General features: G+C 40.9%; 1 pseudogene; it reads right to left on the bottom strand.

Moving 5' to 3' along the window:
• LOC141134056 (uncharacterized) overlaps nt 1–19,606 on the bottom strand; it is a 91,214-nt pseudogene that overhangs the window by 36,646 nt on the left and 34,962 nt on the right.

Genomic DNA, 19,606 nt, shown 5'->3' with positions numbered 1-19,606 from the left:
CATCAGCCATGGGTTTAGAGAGAGAGAGGATGGGAGGGACAGAGGAAGGAGTTGATATGCTGTTACTTTTGAGGTTCGTTGGGGGGAAGCGAAAGGGACACCTGGGGCAACCAATGAGGTGAGGAGGGGTTTGTCCCCCAACCTCTATATTTACACTGGATTGGTAGGGTACGATGCGTGCACAATGTGACCACCTGTCAAGGGGTGACTGCACCCGGCAACGCGACTGTTTGGTTGTTGGCTAGAACCAAAGCAGTGAAGGATGACTATGGATACATGATAGTCCACCGCCACAGGGTGATGGAGTACAATGAAGGAGGAATAAGCGAATAGCTACTATAACAGGTTTGTGTAAGTAATCAACACATGCAACAATGTAATGCTATGTGGGAACGAAGCGTGGACTAGTCATAGCAATGAGGAAGCCGTTATGAAAACATGCTTAATCGAGGTGCTGAGACCCACACTCAGTCTCATTACATGTCATGTAAGGTCGCAGATGACACGGCCGGCTCCTCTTAATCGGGGGGGTATCAAATGGCTGTGGGCATCCAGGCTGAGTGAAGGAACCAGGTCAAAAAAAGCATTGAACCACAAAACCTATTAAACAGAACCAAAAAAAAAAAAAAACAAGAAATGAACTATGGACTTTATGAGGACCTAACCAAAGTTTGTAGGCAAACGGGGTGCCTTAAAGTAGATAGTTTACTGTAAGGTAGCTAAATGTCAGTACATGCGGTATCTGTCCCCTAGTGGGAGTGTTGCAGCACAACTATACTTGCGGGCTGATGCAGTGGCAGTCGTGTAGGGTCAGGATCCAGGACCCTTCTCCTCTCTTCCATAGCGGGATGTAGCAGCGAGTAGAGACAGTAGGCGCTGGTAGTTGACAGGTGGATGTTGGATTAGAAGTCTGTGCTAGACGGGTTAGAGTCTGAAAAGGAGGAAGAGTTCGAGTCCGGTTCTGGCGAGCTGTGATGAGCCGCGTTCTTTGATCCGGCTTGTGGAGTTCCATGCCCTATAATCGGACGAAGTCCAAAGACGTGGATCTGTTTTGGAGGGCGGTGCTAGCACTCTGTGGGAGGAAATCCATATCTCGTGCGGGGCATGGTAGCCGGAGTCCATCAGAGCAAGAAGCGCGGTAAATTGTATAAGTCTCGCTGGATTAAACAAGGCAGAGCGGGCAGAATGCACTGGAGGGGGCGGTCTCTGTGTCGCGGTGCGTTGTGGGTCTTGTAGTTTCAGCCGCTTAGGGATGTTGCCGGGCAGATAAGAGTATGGACGGTGAGGAATGCTGCCATGACGAGTGTGTACAGTCCGCGCCAAAGATATCACTTGAGTTGTGTGTGGGGGGTATTGAGGTCCATTAGCTTGTTCCGCAACAAAAGTTCAGCAGGCCAGATGAACAGTGTAAAAAAAAAAACTAAGTCAAGTAACTGTAAAGAACAAAATAAAGCCAGACATGGCAAACTGGAACTGAGATCTTATAATCTTAATATACCTGAGAAGGGTTAGCGATCCCTGCGAGCTCTCCTCGACCTTGGGGATTCAGTGGGGCTGATATCCGGGTACCCAGGACGAGAGCCGGGAAGATGCCTGAGGACCGAAGGGGATCTTCTCCTGCGGTACCTTGTGTCTTGTGCCTCCATGGGTTCCTCCTGTGGGGTGGTTTTCCTAGCAACTGTGCGGCGGAACTCTGCGTACCAATTAGGCACATCCATTAAAGGTATACCCATGGCCCCGCAGAAGTACGGTAGGTCTTCTGCCACTTTCAGAAGGGCCGTGCGGCCCTGAGTGGAAGCTGAAAGGCAAAATGGAAATTTCCATTCGTACTGAATGCCTTTCAAGCGGAGGGTGCCCATCAGGGGTTTCAGGTCCCGTCGGTGCTGTAGAGTGATTCCAGGAAAGATCCTGGTATATCTGTATATTATGCCGTTCATGAAGAATGTTCTGCCCCTCGCTTGTCTGAGTATCTCTTCTTTAATTTTGTAATCGACAATGCAGCAAATGATGTCTCGTGGCGGGTCTGTCTCTCTTCCTTTGGGTCGCAGAGCCCGGTGGATTATTTCCATGGCAACAGGTGTTTGAAGCGGTCTGTTTGTTGAGGAGGCTATTGAAAAGGCTGACCACAGCAGGGGGCATACGGTCTCCCTCGATCGTTTCCGGCAGGCCTCTGATCCTGAGGTTATGGCGCCAGCCTCTGTTATCGAGGTCTTTCAAATGGCGCTGCATGTCGCTCATCTGCAGCGTGTGTGAGTCAATATGGGTGGTGGCTTTGCTTAGAATCGTCTCATGGCGGTCCGCGGCTTTTTCTACGTTGAGGACTCTGTCATTTAAGGTGCGTATATCCAGTCTGAGCTCGGAGATAGCGGCGGAGAGGGTATCCTTTATATCGTCCGCAATCGTCCGCAAGTCATGCATACTTAGATGAGGTTGTGGGGAAAGTTCAATGCCGTCCCCAACTAGGAATGAAGCTCTGTTGGACCTGGTAATCTCAAACCATGCAGAGCTTATTACTAATGTGCAGATAAAGGAACACCTGGGTAGCAGTGACCATAACATGATTTCATTTGATGTTAGCTGTAAACAAGAAATACATAAGGGAAAGATAAAAACACTTAACTTCAAGAGAGCAAATTTTCCAAGGATGAGGGCTGCTCTCGAGGACTTAGACTGGGAGGGAATATTGGCAGCGATAAACATAGAACAGAAATGGGAATTCTTCAAAAAGACTGTTTGGGACCTCACTGCAAAGTATATTCCCATGGGCAATAAGTTTAAAAGGCTAAAAAGAAAACCTATGTGGCTCACGGTCAAAGTTAGAAAAGCTATAAACAATAAGAAAAGAGCTTTTAAAAAATATAAAAATGAAGGAACACTAGTGTCATTTAAATGCTACAAAGAATTTAACAGAATATGTAAAAAGGAAATCAAGGGTGCAAAAATTCAAAATGAACGAGAGATCGCAAAAAATAGTAGGACAAACCCCAAAAAATTCTTCAAATATATTAATAGTAAAAAGGTCAGGTCTGAGCATGTAGGCCCTTTACAAAATAATCTAGAGTGGGTGACTGGGGACAAGGAGAAGGCTAATTTATTAAATACTTTCTTCAGCTCTGTATATACAAAAGAGCATGGGGAAGCTCATGTCCATAAGGGGGGTGGTATTGACACAGCCCCCAATGATCCACAATGGCTCAAAAGGGATATGGTCCAGAAATATTTAGACAGAATAAAGGTGGATAAAGCACCTGGACCTGATGGCATCCACCCACGGATCCTAAAAGAATTGAGCTCTGTAATTTCAAAGCCATTGTATCTAATTTTTAGGGACTCATTAATGACGGGAATAGTACCGCTGGATTGGCGCAGGGCGAACGTGGTGCCTATATTTAAAAAGGGATCAAAGTCTTTACCAAGTAACTATAGACCTGTTAGTTTAACTTCTATAGTCGGGAAGATACTGGAGCGTTTAATAAAAGACCACATAGACGAGTTCTTGCTGGAAAAAAACATTTTAAGCAACAGACAGCATGGGTTCATGAAAGACAGAAGTTGTCAGACAAACCTGATTTCTTTTTATGAAGAGGTAAGTAAAACCTTGGACAGAGGGGTGGCTGTGGACGTGGTTTATTTGGATTTTGCAAAAGCGTTTGATACAGTTCCGCACACACGGCTCATGTGTAAGGTAAAGTCTACAGGCTTGGAAATATCAGTTTGTAAATGGATAGAAAACTGGCTAAAAGACAGAATTCAGAGAGTAGTGGTTAATGATTCTTACTCTGAATGGTCTAAGGTTATCAGTGGTGTACCCCAAGGTTCAGTGCTGGGACCCTTACTCTTTAATATCTTTATAAATGATATTGGATCTGGGATCAAAAGTAATATTTCTGTCTTTGCAGATGACACCAAGCTATGCAGTGGAATAACGTCCTTACAGGATGTCTCCAATTTACAAGCTGACCTCAATGCTCTGTCTAATTGGGCGACTATGTGGCAGATGAGGTTTAATGTTGAGAAATGTAAAGTTATGCACTTGGGGGCTAAGAATATGCATGCATCATACATGCTAGGGGGAGTACAACTGGGGGAATCTGTAGTGGAGAAGGATCTGGGGGTTTTGGTAGATCATAAGCTCAATAATAGCATGCAATGCCAAGCTGCGGTTTCCAAAGCGAGCAAAGTTCTTTCTTGTATTAAGAGAGGTATGGACTCCAGAGAGAGAGATATCATTTTGCCCCTGTTCAAATCATTAGTAATATGCAGTTCAGTTTTGGACACCAGTTCACAAAAAGGATATCGGGGAACTGGAGAAAGTGCAGAGAAGGGCAACCAAACTGATAAGAGGCATGGGGGAGCTCAGCTATGAGGAAAGATTAGAGGAACTGAATTTGTTCACTCTTGAGAAGAGGAGAATAAGGGGGGATATGATCAACATGTTTAAATATATAAGGGGTCCATATAGTGAACTTGGTGTTGAGTTATTCACTTTACGGTCAACACAGAGGACAAGGGGGCACTCTTTACGACTGGAGGAAAAGAGATTTCATCTCCAAATACGGAAAGGTTTCTTCACAGTAAGAGCTGTGAAAATGTGGAATAGACTCCCTCCAGAGGTGGTTCTGGCCAGCTCAGTAGATTGCTTTAAGAAAGGCCTGGATACTTTCCTAAATGTACATAATATAACTGGGTACTGACATTTATAGGTAAAGTTGATCCAGGGAAAATCCGATTGCCTCTCTGGGATCAGGAAGGAATTTTTTCCCCTGCTGTAGCAAATTGGAGCATGCTCTGCTGGGGTTTTTTGCCTTCCTCTGGATCAACTGTGGGTATAGTATTGGGTATATTGGATTGTACTTTTTTTTTTTTTTTTTTTTTTTTTTTTTTTTTTTATGGTTGGACTGGATGGACTTGTGTCTTTTTTCAACCTGACTAACTATGTAACTATGTAACTATGTCCCTGCGTGTTTGGATATGTGACGGGAGAGATGGTGTTGGTTCCGTCTGCGGTGAAGGCAGGGGCTGCGTGTGAGTCGATCCGTGGCGGGAAGACGCCATGTTCCCTCTGTGGGAGCGGAACATCTCCGGGATGTTGTGGTTCAAACCCCCGTTTAGTTCCCGGGGGGAGCGGGATCTGGATGTCAAGGAGTGTGTAGTCTGAGGTGAAAAATCCACCAATTTTAGTCAGGGTATTCCTGTGGTGGCAGGAGCTCTGGGATTATGCTTCCATCACCATGCCAGGTCAGGCCACGCCCTTACTTACAATGGTTTTTAATATGGATTTGTAATAAATGTTATTGAATTTCAACTGTTATGTCTGGCTAATTGATGTAGCACCTTTAAAATCCCACTCCTATCCAATATCTATTCTTGTCCTAATTATAAAACACAATCATTGTTATTTATAATTAAATGGTAATCAAACATGTGATTTTTCATGTAAATGTTTTATAGTGAAACAATTGAACCTGCATCTACTATGCAGCTATACATCATTCATATAATTTAAAAATAAATATATCTTAATAAGTCATTCAGATAACACAGCTTTAAAATGAAGGCCCCATTCACACTTGGTGATTTGGAATCCCTGGTAGAATCAACACGATTCTGCTCATGATTCCAAATCATTTTGAACTCACGGCAAATCATGCAACACACATTTAGGTGCCATTCATTTGGAATGCCACCCAAATGCGGTGCGATTTTACCACAATTTCTATAAAACACACATGAAAAAAGTGCAAAAAAAATGACACGAGAGCATCACTCAGATGTGAATGGAGCCTATAAGCAAGTACACATTCCACATATACCACATGCCTAGACCGCTACCTAATTTCCTCATGCATTTAATTATTTTTTTCCTTCTGGGAGTATTTTAACGCCTTTTCATGTGGTATTTACCAAGCTTTTTCAGCGTTTCTCTGTAAATACTGCAAAATGGTCTAGTCAATTGACAGTTTCAGGATCGCATGCAATTTTTAGGCAAAAAGTGTCCTGACTCCTAAATATCTCATGCAAGTTAATTTTGTGAATGGAATCCAATATCTCTCAAATCCAGCAATTTTTGACCTGTTGGACCAAGCTGCTCACAAATCAAACAGGTATATATGAGCAAAACACTTCATTGGTCATAACAAATTCTTTAAAAATAATGTTAGTGACATATGGACATGAATAATTATAGCATGTTAGAGAAGTTATTACAAAGAAATCATAACTGTTCATATAGTCATCACAGGTTTCACTTTACATTTTAACACCCTTCATGGATCAGGGCCCTCATCATCAGTAATTCTGACAATAATAAATACCCAGGATTTATAGTGATATGCTCATACTTATTTTATTTACCATATATCTTATATAAGAAATTATGAACATTAATCTGAACCCTATTGATGTCTGTTGGGGATGAATTTTGCAAATGAGTGTTGGCCATTTTCAAGGCTAATAGGCAAGGGATTGACAACAATAGGTATAGAGAACTGGGCAAAGGGTACCAATGCAACAAAAATGCCATTCAGCATGTAGCAGCTCTTTAATTAAGGCTTAAAAAAAACCCTAAATATGTCCAGTTCCTTTAACCACTTGCAATAAATAAATTTGCAGCGCAAAGCTCTGGAATATCTACAAATGTGTTAACAATTTGTACCAAATATGTATTAATTCTAAAAAAGATGGACTTTATATGGTTCAAAAATCTCAGCCCTTCACTAAAACAATCTACCCCGCCTCTTATATGTGGAATAACTTAAATAATATTAATAAAATGTGAAATCTAGTGAAACTAAAAAATTCTTTATATAATAATCTAAATAAAGTACAAGTGCTTATTCACTGAATAAATGTCCGTGATAACGCAACATTCAATGTGTTGAAAACAAATAAAAATAAGTGTATAAAACTAAAAAAAAAATGACTGAATTTTTATACACCTAATCTTTAAACTGTGCAAGACCATATATGTGCCATAATTATTTGTAAAAAAATAAATAGTTTTTTATATATGGTTAATTATTGAAATATTTTCTTAAAACAAAAACAAACAAAAAAAATCACTTAATATCCCCCAAAGTGCATCCGTGCAAAAAAAGTCCAAAAAGTTCCAAAACCCAAATCCCAGTTCTCAATCAAAAGGCTGAAAAAGCGTGATCCAACATTTCTTAGATTCAGATGGCTAATGTGCTCCTTACATCAGAAACGTTCTAAAGTGACTCACCAACAGTTGTGGCTGGTAAAATTATAAACCAGCAATTGCACAGAATTAAATATTTGGATTATTATTACTCCGTGGACTCCAACGTCTCAGCCTGTTAGTATCTCCTCCAACCCATGTGGATGATCCGTTTCCAAGTCTGCAATAGCGTGATGTTGTATCTCTCTCCACTCTGCTCATTTCAATCTCTCCACCTGTATTTCTCCCACAATGAACCACCGACAATTAAGGGGAAGAAGAAAGGAAAACTTCCATGCTGTCAGCGTGAGGAAAGGAATGCCGATAACCGGCTTGTGTTTACATCGTGTTCAGCTGTGATTGGACACTACTGATCATATGGTAAAGGGACGCTGTGATTGTCCCTATACCCAATCTGTGATCAGCTGTGTCTTAAGGACACAGCGATCACAGAGTGCGATCATGGGAGAACATTATATGACACCCTCCCGACAAAGTCAACCCACACTGTAGCCCTCTTTTAGCTATAGTGCGGGTGGGAAGAGGTTAAATAACATGTTTGATCGATGCCCCAAACCTGCCTGTAAAGTGGCACACCTGTACTATGTTTTAAAAAGAAAGCGACATCTAAGTAGAAGAAAAGCATTTAAAACCATTTGCAGGTAATTACAGTTCTGATCCCCAGTCTGATTCTTGATGTAAACAAAGTGACCAGGGGATCCCAGGGGATGTCATTGAATGCATGAGGTCAAAGTTGTCAGCAAGCAAAACTAAAAAAAAGTGAACGTACCCCGAACAAAAAGAAATCATACTAGACCCTTGTCCAAGCATGCAGCCTGGCTGGTAAGGCATGCACAGCAGTACTGTGTATGCTAGTCCGTGTATGTATACGTGTGGGATAGGGACCTTGCATGGTAAGCTCTATGAGGGCATGGATTGATGTAAATGTATAATATATAAAGTGCTGCATAAATTGGCATATATTCATTTGTGTAATAATATTTACAGGTAAAATTTGCTGAAAATATTTATAAATTACAGACTGGTGGAAGCTTCAATAACCCTTTGTGATGAAGTTGTGCTCACAAAGAACAAACTTTTAAATTCAAAATCTTCCTGATAGTAATCCAAATTCTTAATATCTAATCCATCCTCTCCCCAACCTTCAATGGTGGAAAAGTGCTGTAAATAGAATAGTGTGGATCAAAAAACTTTATAAAAAAACCAATCTTTAAGCAATAAAATATCTGATACATTTATTATTTGACACAGCCACTTGGATGACATAATAATCCAGATATTTTGCCACATTTAATTCACTGTTTTCTGTATGGCTTTCTATATTTCTATCTCTAATTTATATTGGCCACTGTTAATGTTCTGTGTTCTTCAAATATCATCCAATGTAGTTCAGTCAAGACAAAAAGCTTAATTAGGCTTGCAAAATTTCAGAATTACAGATACCTGATATTACTTTGTTTAAAAGCAAGCCTATAATTAAATTTCACACTTCACATAAATTAAAATGCCTTGCACCATTAAAACTAAAGCTGGATATACAGGGGTATCACAGAACCCTTCATCAACACAACAAAGTGTGATTCAGGGTTCTCTTCCACTGTGCTATTGTTTTCTCATAGGTAGGCCTCCCCCTCACCAGAATACACTAATCAGCACTTGCAGCCATTGGCTGGTTTTCCAGCAAGACTGTTTGACAGAAGCCAGCCATTAGACGAGCTTCTGTTGAACAGACAGGTACACACATACAAAAAGTTGGCTGATTCCTGCTGTACCGGCAGATATTTAATATGTGTGTACCAAGCTTAATTAGTCGTATTATTTGCCATTAACAAGTATCTCTTTCATGCCATTAAAGTGTTACTAAACCCACAACAGTAAAATCAGTCTGTACAGTATATGCAGTAAATCATGGTTGTTATTCTCACTAAGTGTTAATCCTCTGCATTGTGTAAAAAGGCTGTTTGATCCTGTCTTCTCTGATCCTCCCCTTTTTCCACTGACTCCAGAACATGTCCGGATAAGACACAGCTTTTAGAGTCAGGCTGCACATGCTCAGTTTGGTGTGTATTGCTAGAGAGGTATTTTTCTTGGGAGAGTGTATGTGATCAGGACAGGGCCATTCAGCACTGTCAGGGGTTCAGGATCCTGATAGGACAGCTCAGTGCAGTATGAAAACTCCACCCACAAGCTTTACTAGCAACTGATAGAAGTCACAAAACTAGTTTTTGTTACTAAAACTATTGCATTTCCATGTCCTGTGCACTGTGAGAGACCAAATATTATGAAAGCAGGCTCCTGGGTTTAGTAACACTTTAAAGCGGAGTTCCGCCGAAATTAATTTTTTTTAAAAGTCAGCAGCTACAAATACTGCAGCTGCTGACTTTTAAAATAAGGACACTTACCTGTCCAGGGCGCCCGCGATGTCGGCACCTGAAGCCGATCTGTCCCTCGGCTCTCGGGTGGAGGCGCCACCATCTTCGGTAAGGGAATCAGGAAGTGAAGCCTTGCGGCTTCACAGCCTGGTTCCCTACTGCGCATGCGCGAGTCATGCTGCGCAATCCCACTGGTCCCTGCTGTCATCCGGGACCTGTGTGTCTCCCATAAGACAGCGGGGGGACAGAGGAGGAGCCAGACATGGCGTAAATATCTGCAGATACTGCGGCTATCTATACCCGGAAGTGGGAGCAAATACCTGGGTTAGATAGGTATCTGCTCCCCCCTGAAAGGTGCCAAATGTGACACCGGAGGGGGGAGGATTCCGAAAAGCGTAAGTTCCACTTTTGGGTGGAACTCCGCTTTGAGAAGAAACTGCTGCTTCTAAACTCAATCAATTGATGTAGCTTAGGCATCACTTAATTTCAAATTACCCAGTTTGTATTTTACATTATTAGAGACAGAATACTGTTATAATCTCACTGTTCTAATCCCTGCCAGATAAACTTCTATAAACATAAAAGGATCAGCAAAGCACAGCCTTTGTGCAGCACTAACAAAGAAGGAGCGTCTACCTGTCTAATGTGTTTTTATGGTTGACCCATATAGTATGTTATTAAAATGCATGCAATAAAAAGAGGTATTTAAAACATTAGAAGAAAATTGACGTTATATAAAAATGGGGTGTATATATTTCCATTTTATAATTTTCCCATCCCATATTTCTACTTGGACCTTATTTGAGGGTTATATGTATATTGTTTAGGGTTAGAGAGTATTCTACTCTCCGTACTGTTGTTTTTGTTTATTTTTTATTATAGAGAATATAGCTACAAAATGGTGGAACGCACAAAGGTTAGGGAGGCTCTAACATTGCCAGAGCATCCAAGAAATATAACACAGGGGCTCCACTTGTAACTAAAATATCACTATTGTGACTAGGGATGGGCTGTCTGTTCGGGTCGAACACGAGTTCGACTCGAACATTGGCTGTTTGCCCATTCGCCGAATAGCGAACAATTTGGGGTGTTCGCGGCAAATTCGAAAGCAGCGGAACACCCTTTAAAAGTCTATGGGAGAAATCAAAAGTGCTAATTTTAAAGGTTAATATGCAAGCTATTTTTATAAAAAGTGTTTGGGGACCTGGGTCCTGCCCCAGGGAACATGTATCAATGCAAAAAGCAGTGATTTTATTAATGCTTAAAGTGAAACAATAAAAGTGTAATATTCCTTTAAATTTCATACATTCAGGTCTGGTATGGATTTTAAGGGGAAATTCGCGCCCAAATTTTTTTTAAAAATGGCGTGGGGTCCCCCCAAAAGTCCATACCAGACCCTTATCTGAGCATGCAACCTGGTAAGCCGCAGAAAGAGGGGGGATGAGAGAGCGCCCCCCCTCCTGAATCGTACTAGGCCACATGCCCTCAACATTGGGAGGATGCTTTGGGGTAGCCCCCCAAAGCACCTTGTCCCTATGTTGATGGGGAGAAGGGCCTAATCCCCACAACACTTGCCCGGTGGTTGTGGGGGTCTGTGGGCGGGGGGCTTATCAGAATCTGGAAGCCCCCTTTAACAAGGGGACCCCCAGATCACGCCCCTCCTGTTTGAAATGGTAATGGGTACATTAATTTCACAAAAAAAGTGTTAAAATTGCAAAAAAAACAACACACACCGGGGAAGTCCTTTATTAAAGAATAAAATGTCCCACGTAGTCCATACACCTCCGCCGACGGAAGGAAAAAAAAAAGCCGCATCGACTTGTCTCCATGGGAGGCACCCACCATATGACGCGTCCTCGCAGGTAACAGCTCTTTTATAACTGAGGGCGGGGCCACATGTGATGTCGCTGGGTGACCCTGCCCCCTCTGACGCACGAGATCATCCCTATTGCTTTTCCCGTAGCGTCAGAAGGGGACGGGGCCACCTAGTCCACCCCCTCTGATGCACAGGGACATCCCTATGGGGAAAGCCATAGGGATGTCCCCGTGCGTCAGAGGGGGGCAGAGCCATAGGGATGTCCCTGTGCATCAGAGGGGGCGGACCGGGTGCCCCGCCCCCTCTGACGCTATGGGGAAAGCCATAGGGATGTCCCCGTGTGTCAGAGGGGGTGGACCGGTTGGCCCCGCCCCCTCTGATGCTACGGGGAAAGCCATAGGGATGTCCCCGTGTGTCAGGGGGGGCGGACCGGGTGGCCCCGCCCTCTGATGCTACGGAGAAAGCCATAGGGATGTCCCCATGCATCAGAGGGGGGCGGGTCACCCAGTGACATCACGTGTGGCCCCGCCCTCAGTTATAAAAGAGCTTTCACCTGCAAGGATGCGTCATATGGTGGGTGCCTCCCATGGAGACAAGTCGATGCGGCTTTTTTTTTCTTCCGTCGGTGGAGGTGTATGGACTACGTGGGACATTTGATTTTTATTTTATATTTTAATAAAGGACTTCCCCCCGGTGGGTGTGTTGTTTTTTTTTTGCAATTTTGACACTTTTTTTGTGAAATAGTACGGGTACAATGTACCCGTTACCATTTCAAACAGGGGGGCGGGATCTGGGGGTCCCCTTGTTAAAGGGGGCTTCCAGATTCCTATAAGCCCCCCGCCCGCAGACCCCAACAACCATCGGGCAAGGGTTGTGGGGATTAGGCCCTTCTCCCCATCAACATGGGGATAAGGTGCTTTGGGGGGGCGACACCAAAGCACCCTCCCAATGTTTAGGGCATGTGGCCTGATACGGTTCAGGAGGGGGGCCGCTCTCTTCTCCCCCACTTTTCCTATGGCCTGCCAGGTTGCGTGTTCGGATAAGGGTCTGGTATGGATTTTTGGGGGAGCCCTACACCATTTTTTTTTTAAATCTTGGCACGGGTTCCCCTTAATATCCATACCAGACCTGAAGGGCCTGGTATGAAATTTGGGGGGATCCCCACGCATTTTTTTTTTTAAATTTTGGTTCGGGATTCCCCTGTGGAGGAATCCCATGCCGTTTTTATCAATGCACTATTATGTGTATTGCTGGACCGACAATTCATTATAGCCGCGAGTAGTTTTAAATGACTTTTTTTCGTTTAGAAATGTCATTTTGCTGTCAGACTGTTCTAAACACGGGAAACATGCGCCACTTTACAGGCATACTATAGACACCCCCCAGGTACGAAATTTAAAGGAATATTACACTTTTATTGTTTCACTTTAAGCATTATTAAAATCACCGCTCCCGAAAAAACCGTCACTTTTTAAAACTTTTTTTTCATTGATACATGTCCCCAGGGGAAGGACCGGGGTCCCCAAACACATTTTATGACAATACCATGCATATAAGCCTTTAAAATTATCACTTTTGATTTTTCATGTTTGTGTCCAATAGACTTTAACGGTGTTCGCATGTTCGAACAAATTTTTTGCCTGTTCACATGTTCTGCCCATCCCTAATTTTGACTAACAATTTAACTCACACCAAGATTTCTCCTTTAGTTTGGAATATAGTGGGGAAGAGTTAAAATATTCAGTCCAAGATAAATTACATGGATCGAAATTCAATCTTTTTATGCTAATCTACCGGTAATACTAAAATTATTATTCACATTTAAATTGATGAAACCAACCTGCTGTTGGAGATGCTCTAGTGCTCCTTCAGGCTTTGTGCATATCTTTTGGGAGTGTCCACAGATTCAGGATTATTGGCAAGAGGTGACTCAATTTTTCTATAGGTTGACAACCATACCTATCCCCCTGACAGTCAGCATTTGTCTCCTTGGACTGGTAGATTCGCTAGCTTTTGCTAGAGTGACCCATACTCTACTGGGTATTCTCCTATTTTATGCTAGGAAGGTTAAAGGAACGCAAGTGGAAGTCTGCTAGGCCCCCCCCACCTTGTCCTCCTGGAAGCAATTAGTGAATTCTGTGGTATCCCTCTACAAAGCAACATATCTTCTCGTCCCGCATCTTCCTCCAGGCTTCTTCTCTGCTCCGTCTGCACGATCCACCTCAGTGGGAGTCTTAAGCTGTGTGAGGCTTCGCTTCTTCTGACATTTCTTATATTACAGAGGGCGGGGCCACCCGGTGACCCCGCCCTCCTCTGACACACGGGGAATTCACAGGACTTCCCTTTCGCTTTCCCCGTGTTGTCAGAGGGGGGCGGGGTCGCCCAGTTTGTTTTTTACATCATTAGAGACAGCATACTGTTATAATCTCGCTGATATAATCCCTGCCAGATAAACTTTTATAAACATAAAAGGATCAGCAAAGCACAGCCTTTGTGCAGCACTAATAAAGAAGGAGCGTCTACCTGTCTAATGTGTTATTATGGTTGACCCATATAGTATGTTATTACAATGTATGCAATAAAAGGAGGTATTTAAAACATTAGAACAGAATTGACGTTATATAAAAATGGGGTGTATATATTTCCTTTTGAAGATTTACCCATCCCATATTTCTTCTTGGACCTTATTTGAGGATTATAGGTATATTGTTTAGGGTTAGAAATTATTCTACTCTCCGTACTGTTGTTTTTGTTTATTTTGTATTATGGAGAATATAACTACAAAATGGTGGAACGCACAAAGGTTAGGGAGGCTCTAACATTGCCAGAGCATCCAAGAGATATAACATAGGGGCTCCACTTGTAACTAAAATATCACTATTGTGACTAACAATTTAACTCGTACCAACATTTCCCCTTTAGTTTGGAATATAGTGGGGAAGAGTTAAAATATTCAGTTCAAGATAAATTACATTGATCGAAATTGAATTTTTTTATGCTAATCTAATACTAAAATTATTATTCACATTTAAATTGATGAAGCCAACTTGCTGTTGGAGATGCTCTAGTGCTCATTCAGGCTTTGTGAATATCTTTTGGGAGTGTCCACAGATTCAGGATTATTGGTGAGAGGTGACACAATTTCTCTATAGGTTGACCACCATACCTCCCTGACAGTCAGCATTTGTCTCCTTGGACTGGTAGATTTGCTAGCTTTTGCTAGAGCGACACATACTCTACTGGGTATTCTCCTATTTTATGCTAGGAAGGTTAATGGAACTCAAGTGGAAGTCAGCTAGGCCCCCAACCTTGTCCTCCTGGAAGCAATTAGTGAATTCTGTGCTATCCCTCTACAAAGCAACATATTTATCCCGAGAATGTCCCAATATATGACAAGGTTTGGCACCTGTGGACAAACTCATATTCCTTGGTAGATGATCAGGAACTGACAGGCTAGATTAAGTCGGCTTCCTGAGTATCTACTTGGATTGATGGTGAACTGAGATCTATGCTTGAGAAGCATGGGCAGTAGTACAAGTTTGGATTCTAGTGTAATAGCAATTGAAAACTGTTATTCTTGTAATATCACGTTTTGGTGAACAGGAGGGAGAATGTTTCTTCCAGGTAATGTTAATCCTTGCCATACTCCTAACTGAGGTGGATCTGAGCAATGTGTGGTTAGAGTTATAAGATAAGTTCTGAGTTGCACTCTGTTATGCACATGGTTATGTGCAATTATTAGCCGTGGTATGCCCCAATGGCTATGTTTTGTTAAACATATGTTAAACATATCATTTCTAATAAAGAGCGTTGTCAAAAAAAAATTGATGAAGCCAAGGCAAGAATGATTTGTATAGATACACTTTTTATTTTTCAGACACATTTTGAGTACATCTACACAATTTAAACATCTTTTTTTTTATATATTTGCATCTTAGTCAACCTCTTAAGCTTTATTAAGCAAAACCAATTATTTTCATCTCATCCTTAACATTCTGTGTATAAAGTAAACAAAGGAATATTAACCACTTTCTGACCGTATAACACAGATATACGGCAGCAAGGCGGCTCCTGGATCCCATACTAGGCACTTGATCCAGCACTTTTGGGTAGGGGGTGTGCATGCCAACGACCCAGCTCTGCTGTGATTAGACACAGCAGATGCCGATCAGCGGGTGCGGGCCAAAGGATGACCACCGGCACCCACCAATCATCTGGAAGGCACACAGGACAGAACTCTGTCAATGTAAACAAGGCAGAGTTTTGTCCTGGCAGTGGGGGGATGATGGATTTTATTTCCCTGGAAAATAGGGAATAAAATCCACCATTTCCCTTAGTAAAAGCAGCACACAGTTTATACCACAACACTGGCTAGGCACACATTTAACGCTGATCACTGTATTAGTGTCACTGTTTCTCAAAAAGTGTCAAAAGTGTCAGTGTCAGAATGTCCGCCGCAATATTGCAGTCCCACTATAAGACGCTGATCACCGGCATTACTAGTAAAAAAAATTTTAAAATGAGAATTTTGGTATATATATCCCAAAGTTATTAGACGCTATACCTTTTGTGCAAACCAATCGATATACACTTATTGGGATTTTTTTACCAAAAATATGTAGCAGAATACATATTGGTCTAAACTTACGAAGAAATGTTATTTTTATTTTTTTTTGGATATGTTTTATAGCAGAACGTACAAATATTGGTTTTTTTTTGTTTGTTTTTTTTTCTTTTTTTTTGTTTATAGCACAAAGAATTAAAAAAAGACAGTGGTGATCAAATACCACCAAAAGAAAGCTCTATTTGTGGGGAAAAAATGACAAATTTTATTTGGGTACAGAGCTGCATGACCGCACAATTGTCAAGTATAATTAAGCAGTGCCGTATCATAAAAAATGGCCTGGTCATTAAAGTGGTTGTAAATCCCATTTATGAAAGTTGAACTAAGTACATATATCTGTAGTGTTTACATGTCTCTCTCTCTCTCTAAAGCTCTAAGGGGTTGATTTACTAAAGGCAAATCCACTTTGGAAGTGCAGTTGCTGTAAATCTGAGGGGAAGATCTGAAATGAGGGGAAGCTCTGATGATTTTATCATCCAATCATGTACAAGCAAAAATGCTGTTTTTTATTTTCCTTGTATGCCCCCCTCAAATCTACAGCGACTGCACTTTCCATAGGAGTAGATTTACTAAAGGCAAATCCACTGTGCACTACAAGTGCACTTGGAAGTACAGTCGCTGAACATCTGAGGGGACATGCAAAGAAAATAAAAAACAGCATTTTTGCTTGGATTGGATGATAGAAATCAGCTAGCATGTGCTAAAACTTTGTGTCGGGGAGGTTAGAGTGAGTTTAACAGGGATTTTGTCTATTCAGACCACAGGTCTGCATATTCCTTTGTTCTTCTGCCTATGTGAAAGGGGGTGTCCCTTTTCGCCAATCAGCTCTCACACGGTGTAAGCCCAGTATCCCCACCCACCCCTATGTGCTGCTGAAAGAGGAAGAATGATTTTTAACATGATCTGCACTTTCCCAAGAGTGTAGAAAGCTGATGACAGCAGATATACAAGTAAAACTTATGTAGTTTAGGAGGATTTGTTTCATCTCTGTGTATCTTCTGAGGCTTTTCACTTCACCGGGAATAAATAAAGGTTTACATCCCCTTTAAGGGGGGAATAAATCTTCTGGCGGTCAAGTGGTTAAAATGTTTTATGCTTGCACATGTGCATTAGAATGATATGCTTTTAATTAATACAGCATTAAGGAGTCAATTATATCTTTGAAATTATGAGTCCCTAACATGAGTCCTGTATGGATTGGTACTTGTTTCTTATAGTCTAATTTGCTCTATATATCTCTCCCCCCCAAAAAAAAAAAACCTTTTGATGTAATTGCAGGTAGTTCCGTTTCAAAAAACATTTGTTACAGATTTGGATATGGCTTATTTTCTGTGTAAAGTATTAAAGTTGGATCAAAGATTATTTTCATTTAAAATATATCACATTTTTTTAATAAGGCTTCTTTCCAGTGTCGACAGATTTATTTGACTTCTATGAAAAATCCTTGTCACATTTTTTACATGGCTTCTCTCCCTTGGGAATTTTTTAGTGTTGAATAAGATGTTCTCTTTGTATGAAGAATTTGTCACATTTTGAAGATCTAAATGGCTTTTTCTCCCATGTGAATCCTCTGGTATAGAGTAACATTAGAACTATGTAAGAAGCACTTTCTACAATCTGATCATTTAAATGATTTCTCTCTTGTGTGAATCATTTTATGTGCATTAAGAATAGAACATTGTGAGAAGCACTTGCCACATTCTGAGTATTTAAATGTTTTTTCTCCAGTGTGAATTCTCTGGTGTCTAACAAGATTATTTTTCACATTGAAGCACATGTCACATTCTGAACATTTGAATGGTCTTTCTCCTGTATGAATTCTCTTATGCATACTAAGTGTAGAACCTTCAGAGAAGCACATTTCACATTCTGAACATTGAATGGGTTTTTCTCCTGTGTGAATTCTCTGATGGCTAGTAAGATGAGAACCTTTTGAGAAGCACTTGCCACATTCTGAACATTTAAATAGTTTTTCTCCAGTGTGAATTATCTGGTGTCTAACAAGACTTTGCTTATTAGAGAAGCACTTGTCACATTCTGAACATTTGAATGGTCTTTCTCCTGTGTGAATTTTCTTATGCATACTAAGTGTAGAACCTGCAGAGAAGCACATTTCACATTCTGAACATTGAAATGGTTTTTCTCCTGTGTGAATTCTCTGATGTTTAGTAAGATTAGAAACTTGTGAGAAGCACTTGCCACATTCCAAACATTTAAACGGTTTCTCTCCTGTGTGAGTCCTCTGGTGTTGAGTAAGATGAGCATTATGTGAGAAGCACTTTCCACATTCTGAACATTTAAATGGTTTCTCTCCTGTGTGAAATCTTTTATGTGCATTAAGAGTAGAACATTGTGAGAAGCACTTTCCACATTCTGAACATTTAAATGGTTTCTCTCCTGTGTGAATTCTCTGGTGTTGAGCAAGAAGATCACTTCTTATGAAGGACTTGTCACATTCTGAACATTTATATGGCCTCTCTCCAGTGTGAATCCTCAGATGAACATTGAGATTGGACTTAGAAGTAAATATCTTCTGGCACTCAGAACATGGATACAAATTTTCTCCTCTTTGACTCATCTTGTGTTAATGTCAATCAGTTTAGTTGTGATTTTTTTTTTCAACAATAGATGTTCGATTTACAGCTGAGCTTGGTAATTTTCCTATATAAAAAATAAAAAGAGATGTTTACACAGATGTTATTATTACCAACAGACTGAGAAGTATAGCTATGCAACTTTACTGATTTTTAGAATAATAATTAAAAGTGTACACGATAGTCCAAAATCTATTCCAGATCCTTCAACATAAAAAATTATGTGTTGATCATTCCAAAATATATACCAAACCCTCACATATACGTAAACAGGAAAGGAGGGTACAAGTTGGCACCCCCCTCCTGAACCTTCTTCCCTCCAGAGGTCTGAACAAATTCTGCAGAAATTTTACAATTGACTTTAGTGAGATTAAGGTTCTCTCAAACCCAGAACATTTTGACCTTTTAGGCCTACGTGACCCATTTTGTGTTAATGACAATCAGTTTAGCTGTGATTTATTCAACAATAGGTGTTGGGTTTACAACAGAGTTTAGTAATTTACCTATTTGAAAAAAAACAATAGATGTTTACACCGACTTTAACATTACCAACAGACTGAAAGTATAGAAATACATCTTCACAGATTTTTAGTTGAATTATTAAAAGGTTACACTATAGTTTATCATTATGGTAAACATAGTGGATTGTTTTTTTTTTTAGTAATGACTAGACATGATGAGCACTTCTGATTCAATTATCATTAAATCATAAAAATGTATTTCTTATTTAAAGTATAACTAAAAGCAAAACTTTTTTTGAGTTTTGGATAGAGGGAATGTGGATTAGAACACTGTTTTTAGTGCAGTCTATGCACCTGTTAGGGAAATTCATGCTCTCTAATTTGTGCTATTTACCATTATCATTGAAGTAAAAGTAAAATAAATCCCAATTTTTGGGTTGTCCCCAGAAAAGTAAGAGAGGGGACATTTTCCAATTGAGACACTAGTTCTGGTGACTTCTCTTAATTAGCAGGGATTTCCTCTCACTTCCTGTTTTGGCTA

This window comes from Aquarana catesbeiana, linkage group LG03, assembly GCF_042186555.1.
Source record: "Aquarana catesbeiana isolate 2022-GZ linkage group LG03, ASM4218655v1, whole genome shotgun sequence".
Classification (NCBI taxonomy): domain Eukaryota; kingdom Metazoa; phylum Chordata; class Amphibia; order Anura; family Ranidae; genus Aquarana; species Aquarana catesbeiana.
Note: the sequence above shows the minus strand (reverse complement) of the source record. Positions and strands in the feature narration are given on the sequence as shown.